The sequence below is a fragment of the Nothobranchius furzeri genome, chromosome 17, assembly GCF_043380555.1.
Source record: "Nothobranchius furzeri strain GRZ-AD chromosome 17, NfurGRZ-RIMD1, whole genome shotgun sequence".
In the NCBI taxonomy this organism is placed as follows: Eukaryota; Metazoa; Chordata; class Actinopteri; order Cyprinodontiformes; family Nothobranchiidae; genus Nothobranchius; species Nothobranchius furzeri.
Genome location: NC_091757.1, coordinates 27,284,199 through 27,300,615, shown reverse-complemented (window position 1 = coordinate 27,300,615; position 16,417 = coordinate 27,284,199).

Genomic DNA, 16,417 nt, shown 5'->3' with positions numbered 1-16,417 from the left:
GACAGTAAAGATGGAACAGTTGATTTAAAAGATGCAACTGCGTTGTCAGATAGAGACCGACTATAGTGAAATTTACTTTCATGTCTCGAGAACTCTGTTATAAAAAACTCAAAGGTTATCAGAAAGTGGTCTAAGAGGACTGGATTATGTGGAAAGATAATTATTTCCTCGCACTCTATGCCATAAGTCAGCACAAGGTCTAATGTATGATGGCAGGAGTGGGTGGAGCTATGTATTCTTTGAGTAAAACCAATTGAGTCTAAGATATTACTAAAGGCTACATTGAGGCTATCATTTTCAATGTCCACATGAATGTTAAAATCCCCCACTACAATGACCTTATCATTATTTAGCACCAAATCTGATAAAAACTCAGAGATCTGATCCAAAAACTCAGAGTAAGGGCCTGGTGGACGATATAAAACTACAAACAAGAGTGGTTTTACAGTTTTGCAATCTGGATTAGGAAAACTAAGAATAAGATGTTCGAACGAACTGTAGCTATTAATTGGTAAGGGACTGATTAATAAGTCAGAATGAAAAATGGTTGCTACTCCTCCTCCTCGCCCTGTACTTCGAGCAGAGCCGGATTAAATAAACGGACTACTCTAGGCAGGCTGCATTTTTTCAATCTATAATCTTAAAAGAAAGTATTTTAATAAAATGAAAACATTTTCTTAAGTTTTGATCTTGCTTTATGCTCATTCAGGCTGTTGTTGCCTTTGCTGAATCAGAAATTCGGTGTCAATTTCCTGAGTGTGAACTTATTGTTTTGCTATTTGAACATTAATAAAAATATTTGAAAAATAATTAATAAAACCAGCAACACTTACCAAGGAAACCATTTAGCATTCTCCACTGCGGGATAATCTTCAGCCTTCTAGCATCACAGGCCTCAGTCGCAGCAGAAACACGTCTAAAGAAATGTTCCTTGGTTAAGCTTCGGTTTATGTCTCCAGATTTCCTTTGTGATGATGAAGAATATCCAATAATTTGAGAGGGATGGTTTAGTGCAAAGTACTCACGCATTGTGTCATCAGTTTGGTACCACTGCAGGATCAGATGGGCAGCTAGCTGTTAATACCCTGTCTGGGTCTAGAGGCTCCTGTAAGACTATATTGGGCTCACTTCTGGCTGGCTGCTGTTCTTCCAGTTTGTCCATCTGTGAAGGCGTTGATGTACACGGCGTTGGCGCTACAGCGTCTTCCGCCGCATCTTCCACCGCGTCTTTGGATCGTGTCTCCTCCGGTTCTGACTTGGGCCCGGCCTCTGGCGCTGCTGACTCGAGCATGTTCACAGCTGTCTGACGGCTGCCCGAGCAGCCCGACAGAAACTTCTGTAAGGCCCCCCACTGTCTCTTCTTTTGTTCCTCTTCATTTATTTTATTTTTTCATGTTTTTCCGCACCCGAAAGCATTGTGAAAGTTAGCATACTCAAAAACACCTGCTAGCTTTGATGTGTCCCGCTCTGACTCTGACCGCTTCTCTGACGTCCTTAATTGGGTGGTGCCTTAATGTGACATAGCCAATGAAACGGTCTATGGTTAAGATAAACATTATCACTATTTTCAGTTAATTAATTTTGAAACAAATTGTAGATAGGAGTCCTATCTACAAATTCTATCACAGGACATTTGTACATTTAATTTTTTATTTATTTATTTTTAATTTTGTTTCTCTGTCTGGGCCCTATCCAGCCAATCAGGCTCTAGGCACGTGCCTACTTTGCCTTTGCATTAATCCGGCTCTGCCTGCGCCCCCCCCACACTCATTCTGTGCTCGTTAACTGTCACCGATTTCTTTGGGATTCCAGTGATCTTGTCTTCGAAGACTGTGCTCCAGGTCTCGTTAGGGCCCATGAGCTTCAAACACCCCTTCTACATCTGTGGGACTATGACCATGCCCATGATCATAGGTATGGACTGTCTGCAGCGCCTTGACTCTTTCATCAGCTACGAGTCCAGAGAACTGTTTGCATGTGTGAGAAGGCCTAAACCGTACAAAACGCCGCCCGGCACTGACTCACACTGTCTAGTGGTAAGTGTTCGGGAAGGGGGCGAGACTGCGGGCTCACCACCACGCTCAAAGCCACCGGGGAGGCCCCCCGAAGTTCTGTCCCAGATTGAACGAGTCGTAGACCAAGCGGATGCTCTTACCAACGAGGTTGAGCGAGACAAACTACAACAACTTTTGCTAAAGTACAAAGACTTTCTTTCACTTGACTCCTTGGACTGTGGTCTAACCACTATCCATGAAGTCAGGAATCCTACACTGCCACATGCCCCGCCGACTTTTGTGCGGCAATACCAGATTCCCCTGGCATCCCAAGGACCAGTCCAGGAAATCATTGAAAGCCTCTTAGCTAAGGGGATCATTCGACCAGTGTCTTACTCCTGGTCCTCCGCTGACTCTGCCGTAATATTCATTATAGGCATAAACGTCTGCCTCATCTGGGCTATGTTCTTTATCCAAAACCGTCGTTTCTTCGCCGAATTGAACCTTCTGGGGACGTCGATCGGTGATGTTAAAGGACGCCTAGCTCAAACCTTGGCACCGCGGCGTGAAGCACCGGCTGCCCAGGCGCCTGAGCCGGGGCCAGTCGGTTCCTCTCCTCCTCCTCCTCCGTCAGTCGAGACGTAGAAGGTAGAGGATTCCGGTTAGCAGACTTGTTGGTTCCACGATTTCGATCTCAGGTTACACAAGTTTGTATGTTTGTGTGTGTGCATGGTTGTCTTTCATGTTTATACATCACGTGCAGACTTGGGGTGTGTTGAGATGGACATGCTGTGGGCTCCTGGAGTCAGGGTAAACGGCCAGGTAACAGTGAGTGGGTTAGGCCACATAGTACTGTTGTCCAAAGTTTTGTTTTTCTCTTGATCTTTACTAATCTTAATTCCTCATGGGTACATTAACATGAAAGTGATTACTAACTCCACTCATTTACATTTTAGTATTGATTTACATTTCTGTTTTTTTATAGTGTCTTTGACAGAATGATTGAAACGTGCACGTTATGATTTTCTACATCGATTTACCTTACAGGGCTATAACCAATTTTGACTCTATCCTGTCAGTGTGTATTTCAGGCGGTGATTCACTGATATCAGACAGGGTTCCTTCATTTTCTGCTTTTCGCACCATCCTTTTTGCATCTCACATTGAGAGGGCTGCATCCATTTCTTCACTTAAAGGGTAATTCACGTAAAACTTACACATAGTACAACAGGTACTCATACAGTTAGGTTTTTATTTGTTTGAGGACATGAAACGCAATCTTGTCGTGTCTACATTGAAGTGCCTGCACTGTGCTCTCTCTCCTCTGCTGAGCTCGTGAGGATACTGCTTCCTGGGGGTGGACCTGTGACTCGTCATCGGAATGGACTCCTCCTGGTTGGTGCTCCGGCTCGTTGGCCCTGGACGTCCGTGGTCCCGGCATGGCTGCTGGGACACCTCGCTCGCTGGGATTACCTGCCTACCTTGGGATTACCTTTTTCTGGATTACGATAAGTGCTGTTACGAAGATCAATTTACTATTTGGAATAATTCCCTGCTCATGGATACGTACAAGATTTGCTCCTGCTTTGCATTATTGCCCGTGGAGATATAAAGTTGCTGTTGCTTCAACTATGGCTTCCATGGGGAATATTTAATAACCTGCTGACTTGTGTGCTTCCCGAGGAGTATGCGAGACTGTTCTTCGGCGTGGGGTTTGTACCTCACCACGGTTGGCTGTTCCAGTGGGATCGCACCCTGCTCGGTTGTCAAGATCCTTCATAACTCTGGTTTGTTCAACGACCAAGTGGTCTCTAGGTGGACCACCTTGACCTTGAAAAGGGGAAGGGGGGGGGGGGGGTAGCGTTATGAATATGCTATTTTCTGCCCTTAACAGTGGCCCTTTGACACAGTGACAGTGTGCATAAATTGCCATGGTCTTGTGCTTGCTTCTGATGTTTACATTCCAGAAAAGAAGACAGAAGAAGGACGAAGAACGCTTTTCATTAGTTAATCAAAGAACTTTATTTCTAATAAAGCTAATCAAAACAACTGTTGGTCAATAATAATCAGGTGACCGATCTGTGAAATACAATGTTATGATTTATGTGTTTAATGAATAACAGGACTTTGGGCTAACTGAGCTAGACATCCTGATCCACATAAGGTAAACACATGACACATTGTTCACTCATCCAATCAGAACTTCCTTTCTGATGCGTGGCAGAGTTCTGTGGTGTTTAGTTAATCTGTCCACTCCGATTCGCTAAAAACCATAAACAACTAAGCTTAATGAAACAGTACAATGCCATTTTAAATCAGTTCCATCAGGTTCGACGCAGTTCAACGCAGTTCCAGGAGAGTTCCAACTAAGCTCTCAAATCCATCTGATGTCCATCATCGCTAAGTGAAGTACAGACTGGCCAGCTGTATTTTCTACTTTTAAGCTGAGAACTGTCAAGCTGGAAAATTCTGTCGTTCTATCAACAAGACGACAGTTCCTTCAGAATAAAAGCTGAACTCTCTACGTGACGCTGACACCTGCTGTTGCTACCGGGAGTCGATCCGTAGACTGGTTTGTCGTGCTGCCGACGCTGTGCTACCAGTTCCAGCACCAAAGGAGGGTCCGAGGACCTGGCATTCCGGATCTAACACGGGAGTCTCCGAACGGTACGTAGACACGGCACAGATGGCGTATCATGTCTTCCTCCTGAAATACCTCGTGGTCAGCTGGACAAAACACCTCTGCACTCAGACTCGCCTCACCAAGTGGAGATTCTGAACTGACACACACACACACACCAACACTTCAGCATCACATTCATCTGCATCCATCATTAGAGAGTTTATGTTACGTCTCCGACATGAGATGGTAAAATGTGAAGGATAGGGATAACATAAAAACTGGCGGAGGAGTTTAAAATGGGTTTATTTGTACAAAAAGGTATTAAAAACACAAGCAAACAGATGGCGAGCATTATTAAGATAATGCTAAACAAAAATACTCTCAAAAAGGTTAACATCAAAAGAGCAGTTACCAACATTAAAAACACCTGGTTAAAACTTATGTTTAAAGTTTTACCGGAACAGAAGGTGTTTTAAAACCAAAGTCAATAAATTGTATCAAACGAAGTTAACCTTAAAAACCAACGAACACAGTCAACACTAGGTGCCATGCACAAAAGATCCATGTGGATCACTCAGAGTTAAAACTACCAAAGTTAAAACTCTTCAACTCAAAGGGGTTGAAAACAAAATGAGGCCTGGAGAACAGCAGAACCCCTGCACTGCTGCATCCCCTGGAGATTGTTTCGAATAATTATAAAATAAATATTCTTAAACGTCCCATCTCTCTCTTTTATTGTCTCTAAGTCAATACAAAGTGTTTGAATAAAACTCCCTGTGGTAAAAACAACCTCTTCTGATTATAAGGGCCTGGTCCAAAGATTAATCTCTGGACCTTAATAAAAGTGTAAGAATATACCAACTATATTCCGCTACATCACTCACTCACACAAAAATTTCTAAAGTTAGAGAATGCTAATGCTAATTTTCGTGAGGTCACAGCTGGGGTTTAAACCCGTGACGTCATCATGAAGCCCGAGTGTTTTGGGGGTCAGATGCTAATTGAAGGCCTAACTTTATGTTTCCGTAGACACGCCGGAGTGAGAAACTTCTTAAAGCGCCTCCACAATGAAACGTTCTGGTTCCTGATTGTTTGTGGAACGCTGTCTTTGGGGGAAGGCTCGTTTTCATGGAGACTTCTGTTTGCTTCCGCTGAATCTATCTGTTCTTCAGGTGAAGAGCAAACTTCTTGTTCCATCTCGTAATCCTCGTCAGGCTCCTGACTCTCTGAAGTTTGTTCCTGAGGTTCACATAGAGAAGCTTCCTCTACCAGCTGGTACGTAAAGGCTTCCAGCTCCTCAGACAGCTTCTCGTCTGGCTCAGGCGTGTTCTTCCTGGAGTTAAAGGTCTCCAGTTTTTCTGAGAGATCATGGTTGATTTTCTCCAGATCTCTAATTTGTGTCTCCAAGTCCTCGTTGAACGAGTCCTTGTTCTGAATCTCCTGTCCCAGCTGGAGTTTCAGCTCTGACTCCTGTTTTAAACGCTGTTGCAGGTCTTCAATCAGATGTTCTCGTTCCTCCAGCTGAGTTTTGAGGGTCTGAATTGTAATTTTGAAGGTCTCTGCATTACTCTGGTAGTAATCCAGTCCCTCTTCCAGTTCACTAATTTCTACCTTTAATTTCTCATAAACGTTGTCTTTGTTCCGCTGGATTTTCTGCTGCTGATCAAACTTAGATATCAGCAGCTCAGATTCCCGTCTGAGCCGCTTTTGGAGGTTTTCCAGCAGATTATCTTTCTCCTTCAGCTGTAAGTTTACCTCCTGCATCATTTTGTTGCAGGACTCTTCCTCACCTCGGTAATAATCCAGTTTCTGTTTGAGTTCATCAATCAGAGTTCTGGATTTTTTACACTCGCTCTCTACCGTTGAGCTTATTTCAGCTTGGTCACTGAGACTTGTGTCCAGGCGAGACAGCCGTAGGTGTTCGGAGCCGACTGTCTGGAAAAGGGAATCGAAAGTTGGATGCTGACATCCAGACGACTCCTGCTGGACTGGCTCAGTTAATCTGAGACTCGGTCCCAGCTGAGTTTCGTCCTCTGAACTGGGTTCACATTCCCCACAGAGAGAAGCCTTTTCTACGTCCTCCTCAGAAAGCTTCTCCTCTGCCTCGTTCGTCTCAGAGAAGATACTTTTCATCTCGTCTACCAGAACCCCGTTTATAATCTCTAAATCTCTGATTTGTTCATATAAAGCCTCGGTGAGCGAGTCTTTATTCTGTTTCTCCTCTTCCAACTGCAGTCTCAGCTCTGACTCCAGTCCTAACTGGTTTTGCAAACTTTCAGAAACATTTAGTTTTTCCTCCAACTGAATTTTCAAAGCCTGAATTGTAGTTTTGCAGGTCTCAGCATTCAGCTGGTAGTAATCCAGACGCTCTTTCAGTTCACTAATTTCTTCTCTTAGTTTCTGATAAACTTTGTTCCTAATCTGGTCGTTTATCTTCCCCTGTTCAAATCCACGTCTCAGCTGGGATTCCTGCTTTAAAAGATTTTGCAGATTTTCACACACAGTTGCTTTCTTCTTCAGTTTGGTCTCTAAAGTCTGCAGGGTGACCTTGCAGGTCTCTGCATTGTCTTGATAAACGTCCAGCTCTTGTTCCAGGACGGTAATCATGCCTTTGTATTTTTCCAATTCAGTCTCTGCTTGTAATGTTTGCTGCTTTTCATCACTTAACCATGTCTCCGTGATTAAAAGCTGAGACTGGACTTTCTCCAAGAGTGTCATATGGGAAAAATAAATTTTGGGGTGTTTACACCCAGATAATTCCCGCTGGAGCTTCTCAGATGAAAAATGTAGAATAGACATGATTCTAGAGGCTCTTGGTCTTTTATCAAACTCAGAAAAAATGTTTGAGGTTGTAAAAGATTATTGTCTCAGAGAGTCGATGTGTCTCACACCAGCAGTCGACTGCTAATGAAGTGGGAGCTGGCTGGTGCTAGATAATAGAACTCTGAGCCTTTATGATGTCACTTCAAAGGATCACGTGGGCGGGGTGAAAGAAGGAGTAGTAGTAGGCACTGGTGGTCATAGTAACCCAAATGGGCGGAGCCTAACTTTAATGCACTTATCTCAGTCTGGACCATCGACGCTCCAGTGTTAACATCAACAGCAGCACCTGAACGCCCCTTTCTTTAACATTATATGTAATAAAAATTAACTTTAACCTGAACCAACGTATTTCTTTCAGAAAATGTGAAAATGTCTTTTTTTTCCCTAAATGTTGGCTTATAAGTCATTTTGTCCCACATTTTGAAATTTTTTGTCATATTTTATTATTTATCTCAATTATAACATATTACAGTAACACAACACCGATTTTTAAAATGCATCATTATGGAGCAGCAGAGCTGTTTTTGTCAAAAACAACATAAATGAGAAGGGGGGGGGGGGGGGCGCTGTGTCATATTGAAGAAAATGTCCGAGCAGAGCTAGAATTACGGCGGGGCTGGAAGCCCTCAACGTCCACACCCAGGGCTGTGTATCTGTATGACGTCTCGGGGCACCGGGGATTCTTGAGCAGAGAGGAGGAACAGCGCTGATCTTTGATGCGCTCCAGGCAACTGCGTCCTGCGCACGGCGCATTGACAACGTGGCGCAACCCAAAAAATCTAATTAACCCACGACCGTTCATGTCCGATCATATTCTGGTACTTTCTGTTTTTTATTCGTGCCTGACGCAGTCAGCTGCTGAGGAGGAGCTCACCTGTCCTCAGGTGACTTCGCCTCATGGCGCAGCCTTGCAGTGCATGCTAGTTTCGCGCCCGGTAGATCCCTTTGATCCGCTTAGTATAAAAGTAGGAAGCCATGAGTTTTTCTGTAGAATTGAGAGGAGACGCAGGAAGATCAGAGACAGACGGGACAGGAAAATAGTCCCATAAAAACTAGAAAACTAAACAAGCAGCTTAAAAAGGAAAATGCAAGTAGATTTATCCCACTGCAGCTTTTCATAAAGCAATAATTTATAAGCAAGTAATATGTATATATTTGATACAATTCAGATCACCTTCAAAACTCAGTCCACAGGGCCGTAGCAAGGCATTTTGGAGGCCAAGGCAACAAAGACCCCACCCCCCACCCCGTGTCACTGGGCTCTGTGTAATTCACACCCTGGGAGGTTTTCTCAGCATAACTGAACATCAGAGAGAGTCAGAGAGCTGCTGGGTTTGTGATCAGCTCTCTGGCTTCCTGTATCACTGTGGCTCTTCGAGCACAACAATAAACTGCAGAGTTTTCAAGCTGCTCATCAGCAGATACACTTGATCCTTGTTGTTTTCTCTGGAAACGGTGAAGCGGTTCTGCACTGATGGAGAATAATATATGATGGTTCCACTGGGAGCAGAAATGTGTGCGACCCATTCCGGTCCTTTTACTTGAGCCTGTGTGATCCAGCTGATCTGAGCATCTCTACTGATATTCCTGCATATGTACAGGTCAGCGTGTGGGATTCTCCAGGTCGTTTCAATGCTGCTTCAGATCATCCATATATATATATATATATATATATATATATATATATATATATATATATATATATATATGTACTGGACAATTCATGTCCATAGGCTTGTATTATAAGTTTTTTTTCTGAAATGGGAGGTGGCTACCACCGCCATTTTGATTGTGTCACACGTCTCGTCACGCCCAGACAATTCCATAAAAGGGAAAAGAGATGGAGCTGAGGGTGGGGCTGTAAGGTTGGGATCAAATGATGACACCCGTCGAACTGAAGCGATGTAGCTACAAGCTAACCCAAAGCTAACGCGGAGGTGGGAGCTAATCTAACAGAGGTAGCTACCTAGCTACAACCGAAGCTAAGTGTGCGCACCACCGGAGCTGACCTGAAGTTCACACGGAGGTTTGCGGCACTTTTACCTGAAAATTATCGACCCTTGAATAAAAAGTATCAAATCCGTAAGTTTATAAATTATTCCGTAATGAAAATATATGAGGTTTTTTTGTTTTTGTTTTTACCGTGTCCTGTCTGGCTGTGAAGCAAGCAGAATTGATGTCTGAATGCTGGTGACAAGCCTTACAGATTTATTCTCAGGTGGAGCATCAAAGCGTCTGCTTTTAATGTCACGTCTGATACTTCAAATTTTATTGTTATTGTTTTTGAATGCTTTGCAATTCCGACCAGACACGGAGACAGAGGTGAAAGAGAAAGGAAAAGACAAATGGTGGGAAGAGGAGAGTGTGTGTGTGTGTGTGTGGGGGGGGGGGGGGGGGGGGGGGGGTCCACAAAAATAAACAATAATGAACAAGAGTCTGCTTCTAGACCTGCAGAAAGAGAAGAGCAGAAAAAAATGGGGCACACAACAATACATCAGGAGCAAGCTATCACTGCGTCAACGTGATGATGAAATATACAATCAACATTGCTTAACTGAACAATCACACGATAATAAATCATAGTGCATTTAGTGGCAACGACAGCCTTGAGACAAGTGTTGAACGTGCCCAAGTCCATACTTTTGAGAGCACCATGTGAGCACCTGTGTGTGTACACATGCTTGTTTATGTAAGGTTTCTCTACAGGAGCGTCCAATAGAGAGTGTAAGGGACCACAGATCTGCCCCCAAAGATGCGTAAGAGACGGGGGGAGCTCCAAGTCCCAGAGATCCAGGCGCTGCCCCAGAACACAGGAACCCCAAGGGGACTGCAACCAGGAAGCCCCCCCCCCCCCCCCCCCCCTCGAGAGGCGCAGAGGATCGCCCCGGGGGGCCACAACCAGCAGCCGGCAGAGTCCCGGGAGATATCAGCGGCAAGCCCACAGGCCCGCCAGCCGCCTCCCACCCCCTAGCCGGCCGAGCCCGGGACCCAGCGACCTGGGACCCAGGGGCGAACACCCCCACCGGGGACCCAGTGGAGCCCAGGGACCCAGACCCCACCAGGCAGTCACCGGTGTTGAGGGTATGCCCTCGTGAGAAATTGCTGCGGTAATTTTCTCCAAAAGACTGTGCTAAATTGCTCTGAAAAGCAAATAATCACATCAGCGCCAAGAAACTTCATTTCCCATGATGCTTTGTACACGGAAGCATTGTGATGATGTCACCGCCTAATACCAGAAACACGTTCTGCGCATGTGCGGGAGCCCATGGAGTTTTCCCGCAAGCTCAGTCTATAAATCACAACAAAGACAAAGAAACTCCATTCTTTTGCCCAGTTCACTGGCTGTGAAGGACACGCTGTTGCTGCTGCTCTGATCAACGTGAGCCAGCGGGAGGCTGACTGCTGGAGCAGATCGAACACAGAACCGCTGGAAAGCTAAGCTACAAGCCCATCAGGACCTGACTGGGAACGAGTGGAGCTCCATCCAGCTCTCAGAGACGCTGTAACTTGTCAAACTCAGCACAAAAGAAACTTTGCTCTGTGTCCAGCCCAGCTGAGAAACACTCGTGGGGAGAAACAACGGAGAAATCATCTGACCTGCAACGCGAAAGAAAAAGGGATGCCTTTGGTTCGCTCACGCAAGAGTATGATTTTATTTTATCTCCTCTCCTCCTCTCTTATCTTTTTCGTTTCTTATAGTTCACAATAAGCAATTAAACCGTGCTATTGCTTCAAAATACCCACGGTTTTCTCTATCTTCCGTAATCAAACACGTTATAGATATCTACCGTGAAGTCAGATCTTTCGTTTGTTTGATTGTTTAAATATCTGGGTTGTGTCTGTCAGCTGTGGCCAGGCTGACAAACTTATCAGATATTAATTCAGGATTAACCTTTTGTGTTGTTTCATGACCATTTTGAAATGTTTTGAGTGATTTTAAGGTTAAGTTACTTCTGATTCTAAGTGCCTTGGAAGTTAAAGTGCAAGTTGCCACCCTCACTTTAGCCAGACAAAGGGGTCAGCCATCTTGTATTCAAGACTCCATTTTGAATCCATACACACGCACACACACACACACACCACTCCTTTGTGAGAACAAAGGACCCCATTCATACATCCTCCATCACACGCAAACACATCCATCTTCAATTATATCACATGGTTATTATTCATTTATTCCACTGTTTATTCATTTGACAAATTGTTAATTAAATGTTATAAAATTCAGATTTTTGCCTCCAGTAGATTTGTTGTGTCGAAGCGAAGTCTCTGCTCCAAGGATTATACGAACTTCAAGAAAGACTGATAAGGTTTTGGATTCATTTCCCTTTCTAATTAAAGGGATGGTGCCCCGGAGATATCTAAGAATATCTTAATTAATTAATAAATCAGTAAATATTCCCATATTTACAGAATTTATTGAAGAATCCAAAAGTAAGTTAAAACTTACTAATTATTCGCTCCTAATAACCCCAACACCGGGATTAGACCAGGCAGGCGCCAAAGATCTTAAACCCCCTGACCCGGGAGCCACGAACACTCAGGCAGACCAAGGCACCACACCCCACACCAGGTGTGGCAGGGGGAGGGGAGACAAAGATCTATATCATCAAAGGAGGTCCCAGGAGAGGGGAGGAGTCAAAGGCCCCACCTGACATATACAGTCATACACAAGCACAGTCACACACTCCCTCCCTCATGCTCACACATGCACATACAACCAAAGACTTACAAAAATGCACGCCGGACACCCACTCATGCTCCCCATACACACCCTATTCACTCTGGTCCCGGTACGGCTGCACACTGGGTACAACCATCACCGGTTACCAGAGTTTGACCCTTTCTGCTGGGGTGCTGATGAGCAGGCTCCCCCGCCCAACTCTGAGCACAGCAACCCACTACCCCAGACCCCAACCAGATGGCCAGATCTCCCTCCTAGTCTCCAGCCCCAGGAAGCCAAGCAACAACAGAGGTGTGCTAAGACCCCTGGTCTCCCTCCGCCTGCTCCATTATAGTGTTGTGTGTTGATGAGGTGTATTCCATGGCTGTGGTGAGCGGTCAGTGCAGGCATTGTCTGGCCTATGCCAGCGGATGCCACCGCACCACCCCACTTGCACCCACAGCCCTCGGTGTCTAAGTGCAGTTTAAAATTGGAAGTGGGCACAGGCACTCGGGAGGAGGCTGAGAAATCCCCCTGCCAAATGTCTTTGAATGTGCTTACTCCCAAGGCCCTAAGTGTGTGTTTGCGTGGAATGTCATCGGTGGAAGTGTATAAGGTGCAAATAAAATTGGGGGGCAGGTTGCCACAGGAATGCGGAAATGGGGTCCATACCCGCACTCCCTGACTTGTCCACCCCCCAAGGTCCTATTTGTATGTTTGTGTGATGATGTGAGGGAGCAGGAGGAGAGAAATATGCGGGGATGGGGAGGAACGGCTGGTTGGGCTAAGCCTTCCAGGGAGCCATCTCCCCTACTGGCCCCAATAGGCACCTCTGTTGTCAAATTGCCACCAAGGGCATGGAGACCCCCAGCCCATCCTGCCAGGGCCCAAAGCAGCAGCATTACAGAGCCCCACGGAGTCTGAGGGCACCAACCCAGCCCCACCCATGCAGAAAATCTATGCCCATCCCTGCATTTGCACAACTTCCAGAATATATAAGACCTAGGACATCCAGGTAAGGTTGGGTCCTCCCCCTCCTGGACCTCCCCCTCCCTTGTGATGGAACAGCAGAGGAGCCAAGGTCTACATGACGCCCCTGAACCCGGGCCAGGCACTGCTGCATGTTCCTGCCTTCTTCCCGGCAGGATACATGTCAGGACCCGATCCCCAAGGCCTTGCTCAGATCCCCACACCGGGCCGGCCACCCCCACCCCCACACCCCGGGCCCCCAGGCCCCCACCCAGACCCGCCCAGGGGCAATGCATCCGCCAGGCAGTGACCCATGGCCGCCGCCAAGACCTCCAAGGGGCCCCACTCATGACCACCAGCAGTCCACCCCCCAAGGCAACCCAAGCTCCTCCAGAGGGAGGCAACGGCCCTCCAGCCCCAGACACCCCCAGTGAACCCACCTCCAAGGAATGTCCAGATACTCCAAACTCAGACCCTCCACCCCCTCACCCACATCATCCCGAAGGACAATATCAATGGTCCCCCGTCATTGCTATGTGATGGAACCGATCAAAGGAGCCCAGAGAGATTGATTTGAAGAGGAAGCAGAGGCTAAATCAAGTGCAATATGATCTAACAAATGATTTCTATACTGGTTAATGCAGAGAGTCATATACCCTTGGCGGTGTTTGTAATTCTATTTTATTGAGCTTAAATTTTTGTTTGACTACAGATTTAATTTGTTGATATTCTAAAAAGCTATTCTTATCCATTCCAAATTGGGAGACTATTTGATTAAATGGGATGAAGTCCAATCCTTCATATATGTGTTCCAGGTATAGGATTCCTTTGTTTTTCCAGTCCGGAAGGTTCATCATTTTGTTATTTTGCAAAATGTCAGGATTATTCCAGATAGGTGTGCGTCTACATGGTACTAGTGAAGACTCTGTCATTTTAAGATACTCCCACCATGCTGTCAGAGAGGTGCTGATACTAATACTTTTGAAGCTTTCATGTTTTCTTATGCTTGAACTAATAAATGGTAAGTCTGAAAGCTCTATCATATTGCAAAGTGTCTGTTCTATATCTAACCAGGACTCATCTAGTGGGTTATCTTGCAACCATCTTGGTATATGTTGCAGCCTGTTGGCTAAGAAATAATAATAAAAGTTGGGTAGATCCAGTCCTCCTCTGTCTTTGGTCTTCTGAAGCGTTTTTAAGCTAATTCGTGGAGGTTTATCCTGCCAAAGGAATTTGGTAATTGAGGAGTCCAGAGATTTAAACCAGTCAGCTGGTGGTCTGTTTGGGATAATCGAGAATAAGTAATTTATTCTGGGTAAGACCATCATTTTAATTGTAGCAACTCTCCCCATGAGTGATATTGGTAAGGATTTCCATCTTGCAAGATCATCTTCCACTTTCCTTAAAAGTGGGATGTAGTTTAATTTGGTTAGATCTGCTAAAATGGGAGAGACATTAATTCCCAGGTATGTGAAATTCCCTGACCCCAATTGTGTATTAAGCAAATTGACAAATGAGAAATTAATTGGTAGAACTGTGGATTTTAACCAGTTTATAGAGTAATCTGAAACTCTTGAAAAAGAGTTTATCAGTTCTATTGCTTGGGAGAGAGAGGATTGAGAATTCTGGAGAAAGAGTAAAACATCATCTGCATAAAGACTAATCTTATGTTTTATTTTCTTACACTTTATCCCTTTAATATCTGTTGTTTGTCTAATTGCTGCTGCTAGTGGTTCGATGAAGATAGCAAATAGTGAGGGGGAGAGGGGGCATCCCTGCCTGGTCCCCCTCTGAAGACAGAAGCTAGTTGATATTTGGTTGTTCGTCCTGACACGTGCTGTTGGTGAACTGTATAATGTTTGTAGCCAGTTTATGAAGAAGTTCCCAAAGCCAAATTTATGTAAAGTTGCAAATAAGAACTTCCAGTTAACTCTATCAAAAGCCTTTTCTAGAGATAATATACTAGTTTCTATGTTTCTACTGTAAGAGAAATCTATCAAATTAAGTAATCTACGTGAGTTTGTGGATGATTGTCTACCCTTGATGAAACCAGTTTGGTCAGGGTGTATTATGAAGGGGGTTACCTTTTCTAATCTTTCTGCCAGGGCTTTACAAATTATTTTGAGATCAACATTAATAAGAGAAATTGGGCGTTAGCTGGTTGGAAATGCTGGGTCGTTGCCTGGTTTTAACAAGAGACTAATATTGGCTGAATTCATGTTTGGCTGTAATCTGCCGCTCTCTTCGATTTCCCTCACCATTCTGAAAAATGTTGGCGCCAGAATGATCCAGAATTCTTTGTAGAACTCTGCTGGAAACCCATCTGGACCTGGAGCTTTCCTATTAGTCATGGATTTAAGGGCTTCCTGGAGCTCAGCTGATGTTAGTGGCGAGTCCAGGACTGTAGCTTGGCTGTCTGATAATTTAGGAAGTGTTATCCTGTCAAGGAACTCATTGATCTCATTATCTGATGGGTTTATCTGTGGTGAGTACAACGTTTGGTAAAAGTCTCTGAAGGTCTTGTTTATTCTTTCAGGGTCATTAACTATATTCCCGGTTGAGTCTTTAACAGCAGATATGGTAGTTTTCTTTTTATTTATTTTTAATTGGCTAGCTAAAAATGTACCTGATTTATTACTATGTTCAAAGTTTTCTATTCGTAGTCTTTGTGCTAAAAATTGTGTCTTTTTGTCAATAATTCCATGAAGTTCTAATTTAGCTTTACGTAATTTGCTCATTAACTCTTCTTCTGTGGATGCCTCTAAAGACTTAATGATTTCTTCTAAGTCCTGAATACGTCTGTTTTCTGTTTTTTTCTTATGTGATGAGAAAGAGATTATTTTACCTCTCATCACTGCCTTTCCTGCCTCCCAAAGAATAGATGCTGATGTTCCAGGCAGGTCATTATGTTCTAAATATAAAGACCACTCCTTTTTAAAAAAATCAATAAAACCTTCGTCTTTAAGCAGTGATGTATTAAACTTCCAGTTTTTGCTTGGCGGGATTGTCTTCTTATTTACCAGAGTTAAAGAAACCGGAGCATGGTCGCTGACAACTATGGGGTGTATCTCAGTGTCTGAAATGTCAGCCAACAATGAGCTGCTGACTAGAAAATAATCCAAATGTGAATGAGAGTGATGGACGTGCGAAAAAAAAGTATACTCTCTACGGTTAGGATGAAGAGATCGCCATGCATCACAAAGCCCGTAATCACTCATGTACTGTGAGGGTATTGTTATAATCATTATTATCATTTGCAACATTAAATATAATAATAATAGTAGTAAAAATACAATAATAATAAAAAAAATCCCCCACAACATTAATATAAAAATATTAACGCTG